This window comes from Mesoplodon bidens (genome assembly GCF_964165515.1).
Source record: "Mesoplodon bidens genome assembly, chromosome: 7".
Classification (NCBI taxonomy): domain Eukaryota; kingdom Metazoa; phylum Chordata; class Mammalia; order Artiodactyla; family Ziphiidae; genus Mesoplodon; species Mesoplodon bidens.
Genome location: NC_138164.1, coordinates 88,446,032 through 88,468,491, shown reverse-complemented (window position 1 = coordinate 88,468,491; position 22,460 = coordinate 88,446,032). Strand labels below are relative to the sequence as shown.

Sequence of the window (22,460 nt, the reverse complement as noted above, 5' to 3'; positions counted from 1 at the left end):
ATAAGTAAGATTGGGTTTTGTTCCAATGGAAAGGATCATCAGTGACCTGAGGACACAAAGGCTAGGTCATTTCGTGGTCCATGTGAACCTAATCCTGTCTGTTATGGCCAGCCATTTTCTTAAATTACATTAATTGTACTGCTTCTAATTTATATGACATCTTTCCTCCAAAGGACTCAAAGTACCTTGAGTATATTAGATCATTAATGCTTATAATGGTCCAGGGAAGTTGATATGGGCAGACAGTATTACCCCTGTCTTGCTGATCAATGGATGGAGATCCAGAAAGGTAGAAGGACAGACTGGGGTCATGCCCTGAGCCAATCCAGGAGCTGAGACGAGAGCTTTGAACCACTCTTTGAACCTTCACTTCTAAAGCTTCCTGCTTCCTCCTTTGCTGAAATATCCCCATCTCCTAAAGAGAAATAGACATGGCCAAGACACATAGAACCATTACTTCATCAGCTTAACAGAAGAAAACCACATAAACACTGTCCTGAAATGGGTGAATCTTTCCTCACTTTACTGTTTGAAAACTGTATCACTATTAAAAATAAATAAATAAAATTTAAAAAGGAGCTCTTTGGAAATAAAAAAGTCCCCAAATTTTCCAAACCGTCTGGCTAAGAGGCAATATTGAAGCCCCTAAACTGTATAATCCTAAATCTGGACCAGGATCCTTGTATCCCAGAAAGTGAAGGGACTTCATCCTCAAAGGATTATTTGCATGTGATCTCCTCTGGACCAGGTCCTGCTTTGTGGTAGGCGCTGAGAATGGAGAAGGGAACGAGAGAGCAGTGTCACTGCCTTTAGCATCCAGCCCTGATGGTCAGTATTATTTCCCTGATTTTATAAATTAGGCAGCTAGAACTCAGGGAGTTTAAACATCTTACCCAGTTTTGCACAGGACTAGGGGCTTTATCTTCTGCCTGGGTGTGATGTCATTTCTCATCCTGCACTATTTCTACATATCAAAACCTGGGAGATTATTTTCATTCTTTGAGGTTTTATTTGTGGCATGGAGTCCTGATTTTATCTTAATCTGTTTTTCTTTCCAGATACTTGCATTTAACTGGAGACTAGGTATTTTGCCACAGATGGTAGAAGGTACACAGATACCTCAAAGACGATATATCTCAAACCGAACTAGTATCTCCTCCAAATACTGCTCATTCTCCTGAATACCCATTTCTGATTCACATGACCATTAACCCAGGCACCTAAACCTCCTGTATCTAAAAATGACTAGGTTTTGTTAGCTTTCCTTCTTGAGTGTCTGTTGTACCTAAAGAAACTGCCAAGGCTCAGCCTACCATTCATTTTCCTGGAACTGTTTAATAACTAATGCTTACTGAGTACTCACCACTGCCTGACTATTTACAAGAATTAACTCATATCTTCACAACATTCAGGTGGGTTGATACTGTTATCACCATTTTTACAGATGCAGTAGAGGCACAGGACCCTTTTCCCATGGATTATGCCGTCAGACTCATATTTTCTGGAATGCATTTTAGGAACCATTTACTGATGGAATAAAGTCTGTTATGCCATTCAAGGCTCTTCATGAGCTGGTCCAATCTTTCTGCCCAGCTTCCCTCCCCAACATACTTCTCTCCACCCTCTCTTTAGCTCTTTGGGCTTATGTCATATCTTTTCTCTCTTGCTAGTGCTCCGGCCACAGACACATGCTGGTCCAAAGTCATTGCCACCTTATCCATTTCCCAGGTCTGTTGGTCTCTGCTCAAACCTCCTTGGTGAGATCTTATTTTTCCTACTTCTGTGTCTTCTTATTTATTATCAGTCTTCCTCCACTGAATGCAAGCTCCGTGAGGGTCTGGACTTGTTCCATTTACCACTGTCATATCCTCCATACCTACAAGAGTATACACCTCTGCGCAGGAGCTGCTCAACACATGTGCACTGATTGGATGGGTAGAGGAAGGAAAGCAAGCTCTGTGAGAGCAGGGGTGTGTCTCTCTGCTCCTTGTCATTGATGAGGTCGCAAGCATGATGCCATGTGCATAGTAAGTGCTCAACAGATTTTTGCTGAATAACTGAATATTTGCTCCTGTGGGTCCCACTGCCTGCCTGCCAACCTTGTTCCCTCTCTTCTGTGAATTTTGTTCATTCTTTAAGGCCCAATTCAAAGTTTACCTCTGTTACGAAACTGGCCCTGCCTTCCCAATTGGTGGTCATCTTTTCCTCCCCTCTGTATGGTGTTTAGACCATTAGCACAAATTACTCAAGGGCTTCTCATCTCCTCTTTTGATTATGAGTCTCCTAAGAGCATATTGCCAGCGGAGTCTTTAGCGAATAAAGACTCTTTAATAAATATTTGGCTTCTTCACTTCCTAGTTGTATTTCCATGAACAAAATGCATTGCTTCCCTGATGTTCAGCCACCTCTTTTCTCCAACAAGGAGAAATAGAGTTGTGAGGGTAACATTTGAGGGACATCCTCAGAAGATGTCAAGTGCCATGTAAATGTTAGAGATGATCACGTTCTTACATCAGAAACCTTCGAATGGATTTCCAGACTCCACCACAGGTTTCTGGATAAAGACAGTCATCCTTGTGCCAAAGTGACCCCGGGTTTGGCTTTGAACTTGCTGATACTGCATAGGTCATTTCCATTTCAGCTCTCCCACCTCCTCCCAGCCCACCTGCATATTGTCCCCTGGAATCTTTTTTTCCAGCTGTCCCCTGGGTTTTTGACTGTCATTTTCCTGGCCCTGAAGCTGCATGGAGAGTCAGTTCTGCTTTTAGTCTATCACCCGACTCGCTAATTCTTGACGTCCTCCCTCTCCCCCTTTGACTGATAAATTTTTATTATTGGTTTTGCGTGCGAGTCTTCAGGGTTTCACTCTGCCTGACCCCTGTGGTCACTTAGTGATTACATGCACCAGCTGAGGTAATTTATTCACTTTGTTTTGGTGTGAACACGTCCCATGGGTCTTGTAACTGCTGTAATCACTTGACCCTCCTGACTGTTAAATGCCTTAAACACAGTTATTTTAAATTTATAATTGTTTTCATTAAAAATCCCTTATAGTAACTTAGCTGACCTTGCTGTCCACTTGGCATAATGTGCAAAGGGGGGAGAAATGAAAATATTATGATGCAAATAATATAGTACTCATCAGAGATAACACAGCAAATCATTAGCTCACCCCACACATGCTCACTTGGAGTCTTGCAAGGAAGATGAACGAGAAGAGGACACAGTTGTAGCGCTGTCCACGTAATTCAATTCAGCCATTCCTGCACACGGGGCAGGCCACTGGCCTAGGGAGCGGGAAGTGGAGTGCAGTCCAAGGTAAAGTACCAGAAGGGCCATTAAGGTATAGACAGCACTTCTCACACCAGTGGGTGGCCCCAGTTGATTAATCATTTTTCAATGAACATTTTTATACTTCTTATTTTGAATCTAATTTCAAATTTCAGAGAAGTTGCAAGAATAATACAATGAGCTCCAATATACCCTACACCCAGATTCCCCAGCTGTTAGTTTTGCCTCATTTGCTTTATCACTTTCTTTCTCCGTCTCCCTTCCTTCCTTCCTTTCTTTCTTTTCTTCTGAAGCATTTGAGTGTGTGCTACAGATATCAGGCCCTTTACTCTAAATTTTTCAATGATTCTTTCTTGAGAACATGGCTATTCATTTACATTAACCCACTACAGTTTTCAAAATCAAACATAAATTGATACAATTCTATTATTTAATCTCAGATTTTTTTTCAGATTTTGCCAATTGTCCTAGTAATGTCCTTTATAGCATTTTTTTCTCTATTCTAGGATCCAATCCAGAATCATGCCTTGCAATTAGTTTTAAAAGCCAAACCAAATCAGACTAAATCAAAATACTGTTTCTCACTTTCTTACCCTTAAAGAGTGAGGAGGTTATAAAGGAAACTTGACCTTATAAAATTAGCCTATTTATACCTACATCTCTAAGTAATATTATAAGAAGAGTTGTATATTAACTGACAAGATGCCATGCTATGTGGGTGTTTTGAAAACACGTTTGTTATCTCATTCAGTCCTCTGAGCAAACATACAAAGAAGTTATTCTTAATCTGAAGCTACAGATGCTGCATCTACCATAACATAGATCCCCAAATTCTAAAAGGCAGCGTCTGTGTTGAGTCCTGTCTTCTTCCACGCATTCGGGGAGGGTGGGCCTCCAGGATCTTAGAGATTCATGGCAGTGGGGACTCGAGTGATGTTATCTTTCTTTCATTTCTAGTTTTTACACTATACTGTCAAAGACCAGAAAATATGTTTACCGTAGAGAGTTATCTAACATGATTTTTTGCTCCGAGAGGTACTGCCTGGTATCTTAATTAATTTTAAAAATTGGTGAAATTCTTAATGAATGTCAAATAAATTAGGTTTGTTTGATGGAAGGCTGTTAGACTGCTGGCCAGAATGTTCCAGAGTGAGATCATAAGAGCTTGGATAGCCTGGCTGATGGCACTGGAAACTTGCACACTCAGATTTTCTGTGTGTTTCTGGCGTGACTAAGTTAGTCCTGATGGAAACTTGAAGGCAAAATCCAGAGCTATCGATGGACGCATTCCTACAAAGACAGCTGGTTAGTAGCATTCATAATTTAGCCTAAAAGGGGGGAATTCATTTTGAAACTCAGATCCCTACACTTGGTTTTGTTTTTGTTTATTCTTGTTGTTTTTCTATGTTATTACTTGGGGAAGGAAATGGGAGTAGTTTTGCATTTTCACTTAAATTTTTTTTCAGTCTTCCCAATATGTTGTTCCTGATCAGGACTGCTGCTTGTCCATAAAGTGCTTTTGTACAAAGTGTGAAGAGGTATCTTCTGAACCTGGTGGGTACATGCTTGTTGAAAAGCACACAGCTCCCACTCACCCCCTTGGCTGTTGCTCTTTTGCAGTCAACAGCCTTTGCAACCATATATAGCAACCTTCAATTAGTCTTCTATTTTGATTTGCCCCCCACCAAATGAACGTTCTCTTTGTTTGCTTTTTTTCACTTTTTATTACCTATTTTTGGATAATGTTTTTAGACTCAAATTTACTTGTTTGTCACCTTGTAACCTTTTGATAATGTAATATATGCCATTTTTATGTACTGTATTTTGAAATGGGGGATTTAAGGCATTTGTTTTTAGCATTTGTAAGAGTCCATAAAACATACATTATTGTAAAAAATATATATAAAGTTCTTAATCAAAATATCCCTTTCTAATTTTGAAAACTAGAGGAGACTTTTATAATCTTCCAGATAAGAATTACATTGGGGAAATACTTTTTTTTTTGATTACACTACCTGTACTTCCTAGTTCTTTTCACATTTGGAGTTTGTTTTAAAACCTATTTGGTTACATCCAAAATGAATAATTAAGCAGCTAACTATAACATGCATTATTGATCTATCAGATTTAGATGTTATCACAGAAGGTTTTGTGTGCATTATGAAACTGAAATAAATTTTTTCCTGGTATTTCTTAAATTCTCCTGGTGCTTCCTGAAATTTCAGGAGCAGGGAAGAAAGAGCACATTTTTTTCTTCTAATTTCAGGGTAAAGTTGTACATTAAACTGTGTTGTCTCCCTTCTTTCTGCCACTGATATGAATCTCACTTATTCTCTACTTTGTACTTTTCTCCTTTGTTTGAAAATAAGGTTGGGAGATAAACTTTCCTATTTTGAGGAGACTAAACATGCCTGTGAGGACAGACATCTGATATAAAACATACAACTTCCAAAGCTTTGATTTCTCTGTAAAATACTGAGAATGAGATTGTTAATTCTTTACCTATAGACTCTGAATTATTTCACATTACACAGTCTTTTGTGATTCAGTGCCTGCCCTTTATCAAAGACCTATGCATTTATTTCCCTTTATCACCTGCATTTGGAATTGGTGGTCAAACAAAGGCCTGTAGTAATAGTCTTAGTGGTGGTGATAGTGGTGGTAGTCCTAGTGATTGGACTAGTGTTACTAGTAGGAGCGGAGGATGGGTTAGCTGTACTTTGTGAGGTCCTTGGGGGTTTAAGAAACAAAACTGATAGTTGCATAGTTTCATATTCTTCATTTTATGAATCCTTCCTTCACAGAAAGCCTGGATTTAGAAAGCAATGTAACACAAAGCCTAAAAATAACTTATATTGAGTTGACAAATGAATCTCTAAACTTGAATATGTAGCATTGTGAAAGTGAGGAAACTTACCATTCTTCTATAAAAATAGGCAGAAACCAAAAATACATGTGTGTCTTTTGTAGTGCAGATATAGGTTTTGAGTCTGGATGTTTTGTTTTTTGGTTTTTGGTTTTGTTTTTTTTGCGGTACGCGGGCCTCTCACTGTTGTGGCCTCTCCCCTTGCGGAGCACAGGCTCTGGACGCGCAGGCTCAGCGGCCATGGCTCACGGGCCCAGCCGCTCCACGGCATGTGGGATCTTCCCGGACTGGGGCACGACCCCGTGTCCCCTGCATCGGCAGGCGGACACTCAACCACTGCGCCACCAGGGAAGCCCAGGATGTTTTGTTCTTTGGAAAGGCCGCGTGAGGGTTAGGGGTGGGGAAGGGTGTGATTTCCACCTTCACAGCTGTTTGCATGTGCAATTCCTACTCCAGCTAAAGCCCTCTGTCCAGTGTGACAGGGACTGGAAAGTGTGCAATTAATCAAGAAGTCGGCTAAAGCGGGAAACTATAGCTGTGCTAAGCATGTAGCTAAATATTTTTATTTTAACTTGAAACATACAGATGTTCATGTTTTGGCCAGTCTTCTGATCTATAGCTGCCGTGTCTGAAGGCTTTTCTTTGAATATAGACATTGTGATTTGGAAACTGCACTATCATTCTTAGGTAAATCACACATATAGTTTATCACCTTTATCTAAAATGTATCATATTTATCACATTTCCACTTTATGTATTGGCGAGTAAGAACGAAAACTTAGTTGCAAAACAATCTGAGTACAGAATAGTTCTAGATTATTATGATTCTTTTCCCCTCACTTTTTAAAGTGGTGTCATATACCCTCATGCAACAGTGAATTTATACAGTCTTTTACTGTTCATATCTAGTCATTTTAAGTCTCCTGGAAGTATTTTATACATGGTTTTAATAAGGTCAGTTTGGAAACTCGTTTCTCATGACAGGAAGAAGGATCATGAAACTTGTTAAGGTGGTTCCTGCCATCCTCTCTGATTAGATGATTAGATGATTATGGTAAAAAGTACAGCCAGCATAAACTAGTTTGGGGATAAAGGCACGTAACTCTGGGATGCTGTGTGTTGGAGCAGAAGTGCACAGGGGTCGCCAGGGATAATTGTGACTGTTATTCGTCAGTGCACTGTGGGCAGCAGCCAGTGTGTGTCTCGGAGGGACTAGAGAGTGTCAGTTAAAAGAGTCTAGGATTTCTGGAAATATCTAAAACAGAAACTATGTGCAGTGTCTGTTAGTTGTTTTGTAGCTCATGACTTGCCATATTCTCTTTCAGTAGTCCTCAGATGTAAGTTTTTATTCTTATGGATGGTCTCTTTGCCTGCCTTGCAAATATTAAAAAAAAAAAAAAAAATGGTCATTGGGAATTCCCTGGCTGTCCAGTGGTTAGGACTCCACTCTCTCACTGCCGAGGGCTTGGGTTCAATCCCTGGTGGGGGGACTAAGATCCCACAAGGCGCACGGCACGGCCAAACAAAAAAGATCATAGATACAGCTTAGTGATATAGAGCATGCATGTGTTCACAAGTCAGTGTATTTGGGTGTGTTTTTCATTTTTATTATACATAAGCCAAAATGCATTACAGAGTAAGATTCCATAGTCTGAGGTGTCTGGAAAGAACTCGAGTTTTAAGAAGGGTCCAGTCTCCTAGAAGTATTTTATACATGGTTTTAATAAGGTCAGTTTGGAAACTCGTCTCTCATGACAGGAGGAAGAAGGATCAAGAAACTTGTTAAAGTGATTCCTGCCATCCTCTCTTAGTTTTCTTTCTCAGGATTAGAGCAGGTGACGTCTGAAGTTGTCCATGCTTATAGAACATGCTCTTTCCCCTTGCATTGGCACCCTGCTCCGTCTCCTAAAGAGTGAGAGAAACACACCAAATGAGCAAGAACTCAGCCCACACAGGCAGCCTCATCCTTCAGAAAAGTTTGTACTACTTCTAGACTTGGATAGTTCAGAGTTTCTGAAGTGTGCTTGCTTCGTCAAATATGCAGTGTGCAGGATTCTGCACATCCTTTTTAAAAATGTAACAAAGCTCCTCAATAGAGTTGGTTTTTAAAAATCTCTTCTACCATATGTGTATGTTTGAATCCATCCTTTTTTAAAATGTGTGCCTGTGGTATTAAGAAAATAGGCCCGGTGTTCATAATACTGTTTGTGTATATTCTGGTGTCAAATATAGATGCACACCAACTAACAATAGCTGTGAAAATGAAATCTTGCACAAGCTGTGCCCTGCCTTCGCAGTCAGCAGGAACAATGCTTTTGGGGTTGAAGAGAGGCTTTATCACCAAGGAGGTGTGTGTAGGAGTCTGTTAGCTCAAGAAGTGGGGAGGGGGAGGTGCTACAAATTTTAGTATAATGCATAATGTAGAAAGAAATTTTATCCCATCATAAAGGTTAGCAGGCTGTGTAATTCAATTTCAAATTGGTCGGCGTGTCCTGACCATTATAATAGCCTTTCTTTTTTTGTTGTTTTATCACCATTCCATTATTTTAGGTCGTACGCCAATGTAGAATGGAGCATACAGCTAAACCATAGTAAGTCTCTTTCTGTGGTTCCACCCATTGGAGAAATTGTTGGTGAATGCAAGAGATTATCTTAAAATGAGTTAAGAAAATGCTTGCTCAATTGAATGCCTCCTTGTTTTCTCTCTTACTTTTTTTTTTTTTTTAACATAAAATGAATTTCTTCTGGGCAAGCAACCATTGAGAGTGAAATTCTTTTAAAAGCATTTGCTGGACACAGGGCTTGGTTCTCAAAACTCCAGCGTTAGCACTTATCTGCAGTATCATAGGCATTACTGTGCCATTGAAAACCAAGATTCAGTAGCTTATGTTAATGCAAGACTGACAGACCCACATCTGATGGCAATTACCCATACTGGGGGGTTAATAAATGTTCTTATAATTACTGTCTTTATTTTCTTTATTACAAGAAAAATGGGCAGCTTCCTAAGCCATACCTCCTGCTTCTTGCTCCAGTCTTGGTGACTTGCTAATTAACTGCTTTGGTTCCAGTGCTTCATGGGCTCTGTTGAGTTTAATATTCATGTTAGGGAAATGCTAAATTCTTTGGCCAAAGTAGTAGGAAAAAACTAAATTACATTCAGCAAACATTTATCCAAGTGCTCTTTATGAACAAGAAACGAGGAGCTATAATAATAATGAGACTTGGATGCACCAGAAAAGTGTATGGGAGATGAATGCATAATATTTTCACATCTTTTTTTTCTTCTAGTTGTAAAAGATCTTATTTTTTTTCCATGTTCTTAGGGGATTTCAGCCCTGAAGCACTTTGTTAAGAAGGATCTTCATGCCACATCCAGACTCAATGGGAAAGACATTGTGATCAGTTAGCAATGTTTGCTGTGTTGTAGGATGGGGAGATGGTTACGCACATACCATGTGTTTACAGGTCCTGGTTTAGTGTCATTCATCTTTTATCAAACTCATGCTCTCTGACCGTGATAGACAGAAAATTGCCATCGTGAAAATGTATGCCTGCTTTATTTTAACTCTCTGGCCAATCCAGACTTTCAAGTATCTCTACTAGAAAGTTCCTGAAATTACTGTGACCTTGGCTTGGTGGAATTTTTAACTATCTTTCACATTGTAGGCAGTTTCATGTCTGTTGCTAGAGTTTCTTGGTGTATCGTGGGGCAAGTTGGGGCCATTATGTGAATCAGGCAGTCAAGAAGACAAGAAAACACAAAACTGTTTGTGTTCTATGGGATTTAGGAAGCAGATTCATTTTGGTTTATGATCCTAATCTATAAAGAATCAAGGTTATCTAATCACTCTGATAGGAGTTAACTTTTGAGCCTTTTGCATACTTACTTAAAAAGGAGTTAATAGACCAACTCAGTTTATCCTATTATGTCCCCCAAATCTTGGGCAGCTCACTTTTCTCCCATTCCCTATCTCCTAAAACTGACTGTTTAACCCAGGTAGGTGGTTAAAAATTCAGATTCCTGGAATCTAGCTCAGACATATTGAATCAGATTCTCTACAGGTGAGTCTGAATAACTGGAGTTTTAATGAACTCCTCTGTGGCTTTCCTGCCAGTCCACTGCCACCATTCTCACTTACGACAGTGTCCCATGGTCAAGTTCAGGGATACGTTCTGCAAACTCTCATCACCTTAACAATAGGCCATTCTTTTCCATTGTGATCTCTGTTTAATTCAGTTACCTCATCTGTAAAAGGGGATAATAGTTCTCACTCCATAAGGTTGTTCTAAGGATTAAGTAGGTTAATGTATAAAGTTTTTTAGGGCAGAGCCCAACAGAGGGTAAGTGTTTTGTGTGTTAGTTCTAAGCCTCATAATGGTCATCACCATTTGATTTTGTTTACACTTATCAGGATCCCTTACTAGGCTGTTGTAAGGAGGAATAGAAGGTATACAAGCAGTATTATTTGGGAGAAAGATTATTAATTAAACATGTGGACATATAAACATAGTGAGTTGCATCGGTTAGGAGGCTTTTGGCTGCAAGAAACAAAATAGCTTAAACAACAAGGGGCTTGTTATCTCACACAACAAGAAGGTTGGGAGTGAAGCATTTTTCGGGATCCGGTAGTTCAGGGATTCTTTCAGTCTTCCTTTCTCCACTTCTCATATGCTGTTAGTCTTGCTACTAAGGTTGGAGAGTAACTGTTGAAGTACCAGGCATAGAATGAAGGCATGACAATGTTCAGAGGAAGAAGAGGGCCATTTCCTCTTTGTATTGTCTCTTTGTACAGGTGGTGACCCTTTCTCAGAAGCCCGTCAGCAGATTGGCCCTCATGTCTCATTGGCTAGGACTGGGTGACATGCACCTTTTTAAACCAATCACTGGCAAGGGAAATAGAATTGCTGATTAATCAAGATCCATTTGCCTGGGTCTTCTAAGAATAGGCCCTTCTTTCTTGAGCACATGGCTTTGGGGGGTGTGGGGGGGAGGCAAGAGGGATGAATATATGAACAAAATCGGAGGCTCTGCTATCTTGGAAAGCTGGGGTGAGGATTTGAATAGACCATCAACAGTGTCTGCTTCATGAGTCAAATAATGAAGGATCTTTGGATGGCACCTTGGAGAGAGTCACCTACTATTTTCCTAGAATAGAGTTCATTTAGTATGACTTACTGTAATTCAGGAGACAGCTGTTGTGGCATGGCAAGCTGGTGACTGAGACACCTTGTGTAACACTTAAAATGTCATGCTTATCACCTGTTTCCTATTTTCATCTTGAAATTTTTTACTTTTCTCTTTTCCTTTTCCTTTGATTCTTTTTCTCTTTTCTTTCTTCTGTTTCATCTCTTGCCCTTCTCATGGAACAACTACCAGGCCCCATATATTAAACAGGATGATTGACTTCTAGTCACCTATGTCTCTTTCCAGTAGAAATGTTGTCCAGAGAGAAGATTCCTGTTATGCAGTCAGATTCCAAAACTTTGAGAGGCTCAACCCATAATCGTGTATTATGTTTGATGGCTGGCTGTTCAGAGTAGCTTAATCTTCTTTCTCTCTAACCCATCTAAATTTGACCTGTCAAGGTTCTTAACGATAGCACAGGGAGTATCCTTTTAATAATCCAGATGAATTAGTTGTCACCATCAGTTGGTCATCAAGAGATGGGAAGACCCATTGGAATCTGAACCCACTGATATAGGGTAGCAAGGATGCCTGTTAAACCCTCAGTAAAAGAGACATGCACAGCAGTCAAAGCCTGGCAAAAGCAAAAGTAAAAGCAAGAACAAACAGAAATGAATGATATCATTGTTCAGTTCTAGTGGTTTTGAGCTCAGTTTCCTTTATAGGTGAATTAGCCTGAACCATGGGTAGACTGAGGACTCCCTCTGCCTCTGGACAAGAACGAAAGTAGGACAAGAGGCCTCCAATACCCCTCTTGCGAGGGTCATGTTGGCCACTGAGATCGTACCTAATTGCTAGAAGATGCAAAGAAAAAGTGGAAGTGAGAAAAGAGAATATTTTTCCTTAAGATCATGGCCCACTCAGACCTAGAGAATCAGAGTCTCCCAGGAGGGAGCCTGGAATCTGATTTTTTTTTTTTTTTTAACTCCCTGCCTAAGTCAGGACATCAGACAGGTTTGGAAGCCACTGGCCTAGAGTAACTATCTCAGACCTTATAATGATTAAAGGGTTTGCACAATCTGACTTCTAGGGCAGTGATTTTTCAGCTGTGTTGCAAGGGGCTAGCAATGGGGGCCAAGGGGGCAGAACTCTACCTCTCGCCCCCCCACCTTCAGGCTCTCTTCAACCACAGCAGACGCATTTTGACGCTTGTTCTTTAATTCAAGCTTCTTTATAAACTTTTCTTTGAACAGAGTTTTCCCTTCGCTCCGCTTGTTCCACCACACAACAAACAAAAATGATCTGCTTCTGGACCAAGACACAGGCTGGTACGACTTCCTGTAAAGCCTTGTCCACGGCATCTTTGGAGAGCTGAGAGAAATCCTATTAAGACCTTTAAGGTCTGAGGTTTCATGAATAAAACATGGAAAGTCAGTGGTGGCCAAGTAGAATGATCATGGCAGTGGGGAGCAGAGCCCCTGTCAGGAGTCAGCCCTAGTCATCCCCTCCCCCAGGTCTCCTGTAGCTCAACGCCAGTCAGCACAGTCTTCATGGGACAGTCTGTTACCTCCTGTTTGGCATCCCTTCAGTTAAGCCATCATGCTATAGTAAACCTCAACTACCCAGAGCCCAGTTCCCTATGATAATGAGGATTTTTAAGATGACAAAGGTAAAGCCTAAGAAAATAAGCAAATACATCAGCTTTGTTGAGCTGCTCCCAACCACCCCCAGAGAGCAGCAATAACTCACTTGCAGGGTATGTGCACATCTAGCCCAATCTTGTACTTTTCACCTCCTGCATGGCAGCTTCACCATCAGGCCCTTAGTATGCTTGTCTTCCCGGGGCAGGAAGTTGAATAAACACGTTTTAGAAATATTTTTGATCACAAGAGTAGGTTTAAAAAATATTCCCTAGTTAATTTTCCACTAATTGACAATAGAAGATGGGTGTTCTCATGAAAATAGAGATCTTAAAGGAACCACATGGTTGATATACGCTTCTAAACATCACGTGTGCACATGCGTGTGTAAGCATGCATGAATGTGCTTCCTGCCTCCTTACATTATGTTACACATGATCAGGCAAGTCTATTTCTTATGTATCTTGTTATTGAAAAAGGGCTGGGCAGACTGAAAATGTCCACTGATCTCCCTCAAAGACACCATCCTTGATTGGCATATCTCAGTAGATTTCCTCTATTATTCTCTGTCATAGCACCTGCTAATACCCTTCCGAGCACTTACCATAATCTGAGTTACGTTAGTGGGTATTTACTGCTTTATTGTCTCTTACTCCCAGCTGAGTTTAAGCTCCATAACAGCTGAGACCTTTTCTGTTTTGTGCATCGTTACATCAAGCACACTGCCTATCATCCACTAGGACCCCAGGGAATAGCTGTTGAATGTCGTAAGGAGACTGACCATTTCATGGGCATTCAGGACCCTATTTCATTATCAGATCTCATTCTAACTTTGAGAGGGTCAGGGATCTAATGAGATTTAATGGAATCTAATAGGATTTCTTTCCCCCAGGGCTGCTGGATTAGGAAATCAGGTTGTGACCCAACTTTGCAAGAGCTTTGAAATGAGCCCAACGGGAAAAGAAACCACAAAGTGGGTGAATCTAAGAATGTGGCGTTTAAAGTGAAATGCCACACTACAGAGTTAAAAAGTGAGAAGAGATGAACCCGAAGAATTGAAATCTGTCCAGACCTTCCCAGTAAGGAATCAACTTTACAGTCTTTGGATGGGTTTGAATAGCAATAGTTTTAGTTCTCTGTTGTGGGGAATTGTTAGACCCTGCAAAAATATCTTCTTTTCCTACTAGTGTATCTAATCTCCAGTTTCTGGCTAAAACACTCCAAAAGAATTCATCTTAAGAAAGTAGTCTTTTTCAAAAAATTTTGACTGCCATTTTCAGCATTTAAGAATCAATGATACTGCTTTTACCTCCCACTCTGAAGAGAATAATCCTAGTGAAAAAATGCTAGTATTTCAGAGACAGGCAGACATGAAATACCGTGGTTGAGATGAGCCTATGTGTTATAAAAATATAAATCTAGAAAATCTTTTGCTCAGAGCCTTGAGAAATCATCTTGGTATTTTATATGAAAAAGGGGTGCTGAATTGGCTGAGAGTCAACAAATATAGCTCCTTAACTACTGAAGGAAAAAAATAGGTAAAAATGGCGATGTTGCTCTCATGGAAGATCTTTACTGTTGGGTTTCATTAAAGATGCTTCAGCAATAGTGTCAGAGACAGAAGAAAGTTTGGAAGGATAGTGGCTGGATTCAGAGCAGTCATTACTTTTCTTTTTCTTTTTTTTTTTTTTTTTTTTTTTGTTTAAGATTTTTTGATGTGGACCATTTTTAAAGTCTTTATTGAATTTGTTACAGTGTTGCTTCTGTTTTATGATTTGGTTTTTTGACCCTGAAGCATGTAGGATCTTAGCTCCCCAACCAGGGATTGAACCCACACTCCCTGCATTGGAAGGCGAAGTCTTAGCCACTGGACTGCCAGGGAAGTCCCAGAGCAATCATTTCTATTAAGTTACTCTCTGATTTAAGCTCACAGTGAAGGTGGCTAAACAGATGCCCTTATGGATCAAATGAAAGAAAATAATCTTAAAATGTAAGAGTAGAAGTTTAAAAAAGAACAGGAAAGAGTATCCCAACAATAAACTCTGAGCAGTCCTGAGTGTCCATGAGATACGAAGAAATTAGTGGCCATATGCCCGGGGGTTATTTGTTGGTCCTTGCAGGTAGTGGCAGATTGATTTTAGTCAGGATTCATGATTGTAGGCACCGTCTTCAGAAAAGCCTCTCAGTTTTTCAGAATCTGAATTCCCTAATCTTTAAAGCAGATCATTTAAATGATCTCCAACTCGAAAACTCTGACCCTGTCATTGTATGAGGTGGTAGAGGAGGAGAGGATTGGTCTGCAAAATAAGGAGTTTCACCTTGCGCAAACTCACTGGGTGACCTGAGTCGTTTAACCTTGCTGGGTCTTAGTTTCTTGTTCCATGGAAGGAATGATTCTGATCTCAGAGGACTTGCCTAGGTTGGAATCTCAGCAAGCCTGGAATTAGAGGATAAGAGGTCAGGAGCACCCTGCTGCCTCTTGATTTTCTGTTGGAAGCAAAAGGAAAAAGCTGGCCCTACAAGTATGTTAGCCTGGATTCTTTCATCTGACCCAGTGACTTGGGGGCCTGAGAAGATGCACACACATGTCCTGTTTGGCTTGGTCAGTAGACTCATTCGTGAAGAGTGGCCTCTGCAAAGCCAGCTGTCAAAACATCAGTGATTTGCCTGAGAGGCCTAGGAGGGAAAACGTTCAGATGAAGGGATACAATGAAGAAGAAATACAGGCACCTTCCTCAAATAATGAATGGCTGTTGCATTAACTCCACTATAGATTATCTCCTCTGGGCTCCCTAATCCTGGGAACAAAGGCTGGAAAAATCTTTAAATGAATAGTGTTAATCATGCAACAATAGTAATTCCCTTCTCTTTTGAAATTGAAGCATTATTTGCGTGATGTGTATAGCTTATTCATTCATTTATTTGTCCATTTATTTGTTCACCCATTCAACAAATTTGAATCCTTACTATGTGCAGACCAGTCTCTTTGCTTCCATCTGCCTTCCCCAACAAAAAGTCCCCTTATAACTGATTTTTTTTTTTTTTTTTTTTTTTGCGGTACGCGGGCCTCTCACTGTTGTGGCCTCTCCTGTTGTGGAGCACAGGCTCCGGACACGCAGGCTCAGCGGCCATGGCTCATGGGCCCAGCCGCTCCATGGCATGTGGGATCTTCCCGGACCGGGGCATGAACCCATGTCCCCTGCATCGGCAGGCGGACTCTCAACCACTGTGCCACCAGGGAAGCCCATAACTGATTTTTAAAATCAGATTTGGTTTCTCAATGACAAATGAATAGAATATCTTGTGATGGATATAACTAGTGCCATCTTAGGATAAAATAAAAATAGGATTTGTAACACTTTAAGGCCATCTGGAGTCCAAAACTGAGATACTAGCTACTCATATTCACATTATCCTTAACCAGGATAAAATTATTTCTTCATTCATTCATTTGATAAATAATTATTGAAGCCTGCTGGGAATGCAAAGAGGAATAGAATAGAGTCTGACCCTCCTGAAGTCTGTAGTCAAGTGGGAAAGAGAGCCCTGTAGACAGATTCTTCATTCTATGGACTGCAAGCACTTGGCAAGCTCAGAGACCAGAATACGAGTGGAGGAGTGACTAATGGGGGACAGGTCACAAAGACTTGTACACATCACACAAGTGATGTGTTTGGAGTTCGGCTTTTTGTCTATAGGCAATAATAGGGAGTCTAGGAGGATTTTAACGTGTGTGACTGTGTAAGTGAACAGAGGAATATATGTGAATAGTTTTCTATTCTGATAAGATCACCTTAGCATTAGTGTGTAGGATGGATTAAGCCTTATAAGAAGGTATATTAGTTTGCTAGGGCTGTCAACAAGACACCACCGACTGGGTGGCTTAAACAACAGAAATTTATTTTCTCAGTCTGGAGGCTAGAAGTTTGAGATCAAGGTGTCTGTAGGTTTACATTCCCCTGAAACCTCTCTCCTTGGCTTTCAGATGGCTGCCTTCTTGCTGTGTCCTGACATGGTTCTCCTCTGTGTGTACACATTCCTGGTGTCTCTCTGTGTGCCCTTATTTTTTTTTTTCTTATAAGGGCATCAGATTGGATTAGGGCCCATCCTATGACCTCGTTTTAACTTAATTACCTCTTTAAAGACCCTGTCTTCAAATACAGTCACATACTTGAAGTACTGGGGGAGAGGGCTTCAACATAAGAATTTTAGGGGGACTCAATTCAGCCCATAAAAGAAGCAAACCGAAAGGTAGGGAAATCGACACCTTGTTAGAAGGCATGGATATGTGCAATAAGAGACAGAAATGGACATGCATTTTAATGAACAATTTAAGGCTAAAGCAGTATGTATTCATTTGACTTCAAATGTTCAGGAATAGGGACCCTCATAGAACAAGACCACCTGTGCTTTTTTTTTTTTTCATTTTACTGTCTTGTTGCGAACAGTATTCCACAGACGGTGTGTTCTCCAACTGTGGCCTGATTATCTGGATTCCTTAAAATATTTAATTGAATCATTTAAATGAGAGCTTTAAAAAACACCTTATGCTTTAAGCATACTACTTATGAGAAAACAGATTTAAGAAGACAATGCAAATTTGTTTCTTGAACTGTAGCTTTAAGATGCTGGGGGCTAGATCTCAAGAAACTAGTAAACTATAATGTCTCAGTCCATTCAGGCTGCTATAACAAAATACCACAGACTAGGTGGCTTATAGGCAACAGAAATTTATTTCTCACAGTTCAGGAGGCTGGGAAGTCCAGAATCAAACATGGTTGAGTTCTGGTGAGGGCCCTCTTTGTGGTTCATATATTGTGTCCTCTTTCTGTGTCTTCACATGGTGTAAGGAGCAAGGGAGTTCTGTGGCTTCTCTTTTATGAGGGCGCTAATCCCATTCATGGGGCGTCCACCCCCACCCACATGACCTAATCACTTCCCAAAGGTGGCACCTCCAAATACCATCACATTGGAAATTTCAATATATGAATTTTGGGGGAACACAAATCTTCAGACCATAACATATGAGTAAAGAAGAAAAATATAGAAAGTGAAATAGACCTCCAACTCTACTTCCTGGAACCTTGGGCCCCAAGGGCCATGATGGACTTTCCAGAAATCCTTTCTTCCTGAGAAATTATAGTACATATTTTGTACTGCTTCATCCCAAAGGGGAGGCTTGGGGCATTAGGCCACAGAGCTCTTCCCAAGAGAAGAGGTCAGAGACTGTTGGAACTAGTGTTTCAATGAAACCAAAACCTTATCAGCAGGAGACTTCATGATTTCATACTACCCAGCAAGTCTTCTTTGTAGCTTCCGATTATCTAGTTCTTAGTAGAAAATTTTGCCAGCTGAGGGGTGGGGGAGAAGCAAAAATGGAAGAGGAAATGAATGCGATCTTCGTTCTCTCCATCTCATCACTGTCACTATTGATCAAAATAACCTTCCCTGAGAGATTTCTCTTAAGTTTTTACCCTTGGAAGGCTTCATTAAAAATTTGAAATATAAAATGGAAAAAGTCGATTTTATTGGATCCTAAATTTTGCTCTGTGTGGCTTCCTGTCCAGAGTGCAAATTATTAAAATTGACATAGAATGTGTGTGCAAGGTAATATCATTTTTTGTAGACTCTTTTCTAAATTTCAAGATATCCATAGAGTGGATTAGATTATATAGCGAGTGGGCACTCTGAAAAGAAAATAGAATTGTGTATTGATGCCTTCAGAAATATTATTTGATGGCAATAAAATATTCTCTGAGATTCCCTTCAGAGGAGAGAAAATGGAGTTTGTTTGCAGTAATTGCATTTTCTAGCATTTGCTCTCACACTTTCCAATATAAGCCGATTGAAACCTGTGATTTGGTTTTGCTTATTGGCAAAAGTACCATGTAAATTCATCTGTGATGCATTTAAAGAAGATGCTTTTGAAAGTTTGGAAATTGAGATGGCTTTTTCTTATTAGATTTCAAGAGTATTAGGGTTCATTTCTATATTTTAGTCTAATGTAATATTAGCCAAATATGTTCTTTTTCAATTTAGTTTTAATCAAGTTCTAGAAGACCATTTTCATCTAGCCCCAGTGGCACTGTTAAGGCAGAGATTTTATTTCTGCTGTCAACCCTCTGTTCTGGCTTCTGTGGACCAGCCCCTTGGAATCACTGCACACTGAAATCCTACATTCATCTGCCCAAACATTGTTTCAGCATGCAAAAATCATAGTAGTTATTACAAAAAAATTTTTTTAATTATTACTTTTGGGGTTAAAGTGGGGAGGGAATCTAAAAAGCCTCTAAAATTGTTATTATTTTTTAAAGAAGATGGCCTTTATGCCAGCATTATTTTTATTTGATTTTTTACCATACTTAATGGTTTAAAATGCACACATATAGGATTTGTATTTGTTCCTCTAATTATTCAGTAGAGTAATTGCTGCTTATTTTGTAATTATTGCTGGAAGGAACACCTTTTTCTTAGTTGCTTTTTTAAAGGCTTTGTGGGGAAAAAAAATCCCAACATATTGTTTTTCAGCTCACCATAGACTTTGTCAGTCAACACTAGTAGTTTGTTAAAGATACTCATTGAATACTCTTTTAAGATGGTAAGAAGTAGGAAATGAACCCCTTATCTCGAATGAAGTTACAATGCAGAAGAAAGACAGGATAAAAATAATGATAATAATAATCATCCTTTATGTGTCAGTTTTATATTATGTTCTTTATCAATCTCACTCAGTCTGTGTGTCCACTCTGTAATATAGGTTGTGCAATTATCCTCTGATGAGTAATATGAAGGTTAAATAGCATGTTTTGAGTTTCAGTTTCTCAGGTAGTAAGTGACAGAATCAGAAACTTGGTCCTGAATCTGTCTGACTCCAAAGCCCATGATCTCTCCATCATGCCATTATTTCTACATTCAGTTATGCTCCAGTGATATAAACATGTACACGGCTGGTTGAGATGAGACTTGACAGTGTTGTTACCAATTCTTCCTGTGACTATCCAGTGAAATCCTGATTTGGATCCAATTTTCGGAAACTTGAGGAAGTCAACTGAAGGGTCTTTAGGAGATAGTCTGATTGTTTCAGATCAGATTTGTTGTATGGCGTATCAGTCTTTCTCAACAAGCCAAGGCTCTCATTTGTAAGGAAGAGGTTGGACAAAATAAACAGTGAAGAGACTACCCATGGTTCCAGTTACATAGCCAGATGGTAGTACTCAAGTATAATTGGAGCCATGCTTCCTTGGACAGTTACCATCATGGCTTTACATATAGAACATGTCATGTTGGTCTGGGAAGCAACTTAGAGGTACTCAGTTGGGAAACAAGGAGGAGATTGTCATTCATTTTTAACACCTTGTGGTAGTAAAGTGTATGAATGTGTGTGTGTGTTTGTGTGTGTGTGTGTGTGTGTGTGTTAAGTCACAGAAAGCTGTGTTGGAATAAGGTTATGGTTGAGATGAGAATGCATGCAAACAAGTTGCTGCTGAGCAGCAATCAAATCTCTGAGATGTTTTCAGGTCCATAATAATTATGAGTACTAATGGCCTTGTGGTTTACACTTCTTAGTCACGTTACCTGTCATCAGTGCCGTATAGTGGTGACTACTCGGGTCCAGAGGGGGGTCTGCTTTCCTGGGTGAGGGATGGACTTTGTGGATTTAGGCTTATAACATCTCCTGATGCCTTGTGATTCTTTTTATGGAGGAGGCTGAAGAGGAGGAGGGAGCATTTCAGCTGTGGCTTCTTAACACTAGCCCTAATTCCTGCAGCAGACCACTGGGCGTTCACTCAGCATTCCTTACTTTCTCCTGGGTTTCCGGCTCAGCCTTGACATTATTGTAATATAGTTTTCTGTGTTTAATATTTCTTAGACTTGGTTTCCCATTGCAAGCATGGAAGAAACCCTAATGCATGAGTTTCAGAGGAGAAGGTAGCAGTCTGAACCTGCTGTGTGGCTCCATCAGCAAGTGTGAGTATTAACGTTAGAGCTGTCAGGACTTGTGAAAATTAATGGAGCCTGACGGGGGACAGACTGAGGTCAGAGACGGAGCTTGCCCTGATTGAATGTTTCTGGTGGCTTTGCAGCCGAGGCAAGTGAGTGCAAACCGTGGAGCCGAGAGGGAGTGCTGGAGGTCCATTCATTCATTTAACATGTAGGCAGTGGGCACCAAATATGTGTCAAGCACTTTTCTAGGTGCTGGGAGCAAAGCAGGGAAAGGTGGACTCTACCTGCTTCTAGCTTCAGAGCCCTCTCCCTGCCTCCAGGCTGGACTCAGCCTTTCTCTGCTATTGGCCCCCAGCAGTCATCAAGGAAGGAATTTATTAATTTATTTTAATTTTTATTGAAGTATATTTGATTTACAATGTTGTGTTAATTTCTGCTGTACAGAAAAGTGACTCAGTTATACATATATATATATATATATATATATTCCTTTTCATATTCTTTTCCATTATGGTTTATCACAGGATATTGAATGTAATTCCCTGGGCTATAGAGTAGGATGACCTTGTTATTTTATCCATCCTATATATAATAGTTTGTATCTGCTAATGCTAAATCCCAATCAAGGAAGGAATTTAACTGACACATCTCCTTAGTCCATCCCAGAGCCTCATAGTTCTTCCATCCTCATAGCCATTGGTATTATTTTTTTTCCTTCCATCCTCCTGCAAAATTTTCTGCTTGGCCAATTTTCAAGCCCAAGTTATTCTTAAATAAGAATAACTGAGTGGAATAGAGAACCTTCAAGAGTTTAAACATTTCCCTCTCTGCTGGAGTCATGATATTAAAATATAATAATAATTTTAAACAGAAAAAAATGCCTTCTATTATCCACCTTGGGGCTATAACAAGGTCCCTTTATAACACTGGCATTAGGGAACATCTACAGTGCCCCACACACACCAAAGGTTTCAGAAATGTGATCGAATTGCAATATATCTCTTTTGTGTATAACAGTCCCATGATAATAGGTCTGAGTATATATCTGTTTTATTCTTTTTAATCTCAGAAAGTTCATTTTTTCTAGCACATTGGCAAGGGAAGGTGAGCCTGAAGGTTGTGCCCTGTGAGTTGTATTTTCCTGGGCATCTGGGAGCCATTGCAGGTTCTTCTGACTTGTTATCTCTGTGTTGTTTTCTTCTTGCTACATAGTGAGCTTTATTTTATGTGAGTGATATGCTAGAAATATTTTTGGTTTCCTCATATATTTTCAAAGTCTGGAATTTAGGAGTATGGAGGGGAGTGCGCATAGAGATTGGAGATATTTAAATTAATTTGTCACCTTCGTATAAGTAGGTTTTCCTTTACCCAGGAAACACAGCAAGCCATGTTTGCTTTGGGATGATCTCCTTCACAAAGAACTACTATTGTACTCTGGGTTTTTCCCCCCTGGGTTTTTAGCAGAAACAAATAGGAGATGATAACAGTCAGTTAACCTTGCCTGTCAGATCCCTGATAAAAATTGGGCATGGTGAAGGTGGTATTTGTCGTAAGTCACAACCTGATGGCCATTTTGGTTGCCCCTATTTCC

At 40.0% G+C, this 22,460-nt stretch overlaps 1 protein-coding gene across 3 annotated transcripts in view; it reads left to right on the top strand.

Annotated features, from left to right (window-relative positions):
• The window catches only part of MPPED2 (metallophosphoesterase domain containing 2), a 175,831-nt gene that overhangs the window by 58,641 nt on the left and 94,730 nt on the right, over positions 1-22,460 (top strand). Inside the window, exon 1 of one of the 3 annotated variants that reach the window (XM_081240072.1) lies at positions 20,858-20,893. The exons of the other annotated variants lie outside the window; for them this stretch is intronic. The gene's annotated coding sequence lies outside the window, so the exon portion shown is untranslated. Of the gene's footprint in view, positions 1-20,857; positions 20,894-22,460 lie in introns of those variants that run through there. 3 annotated transcript variants of the gene reach the window in all.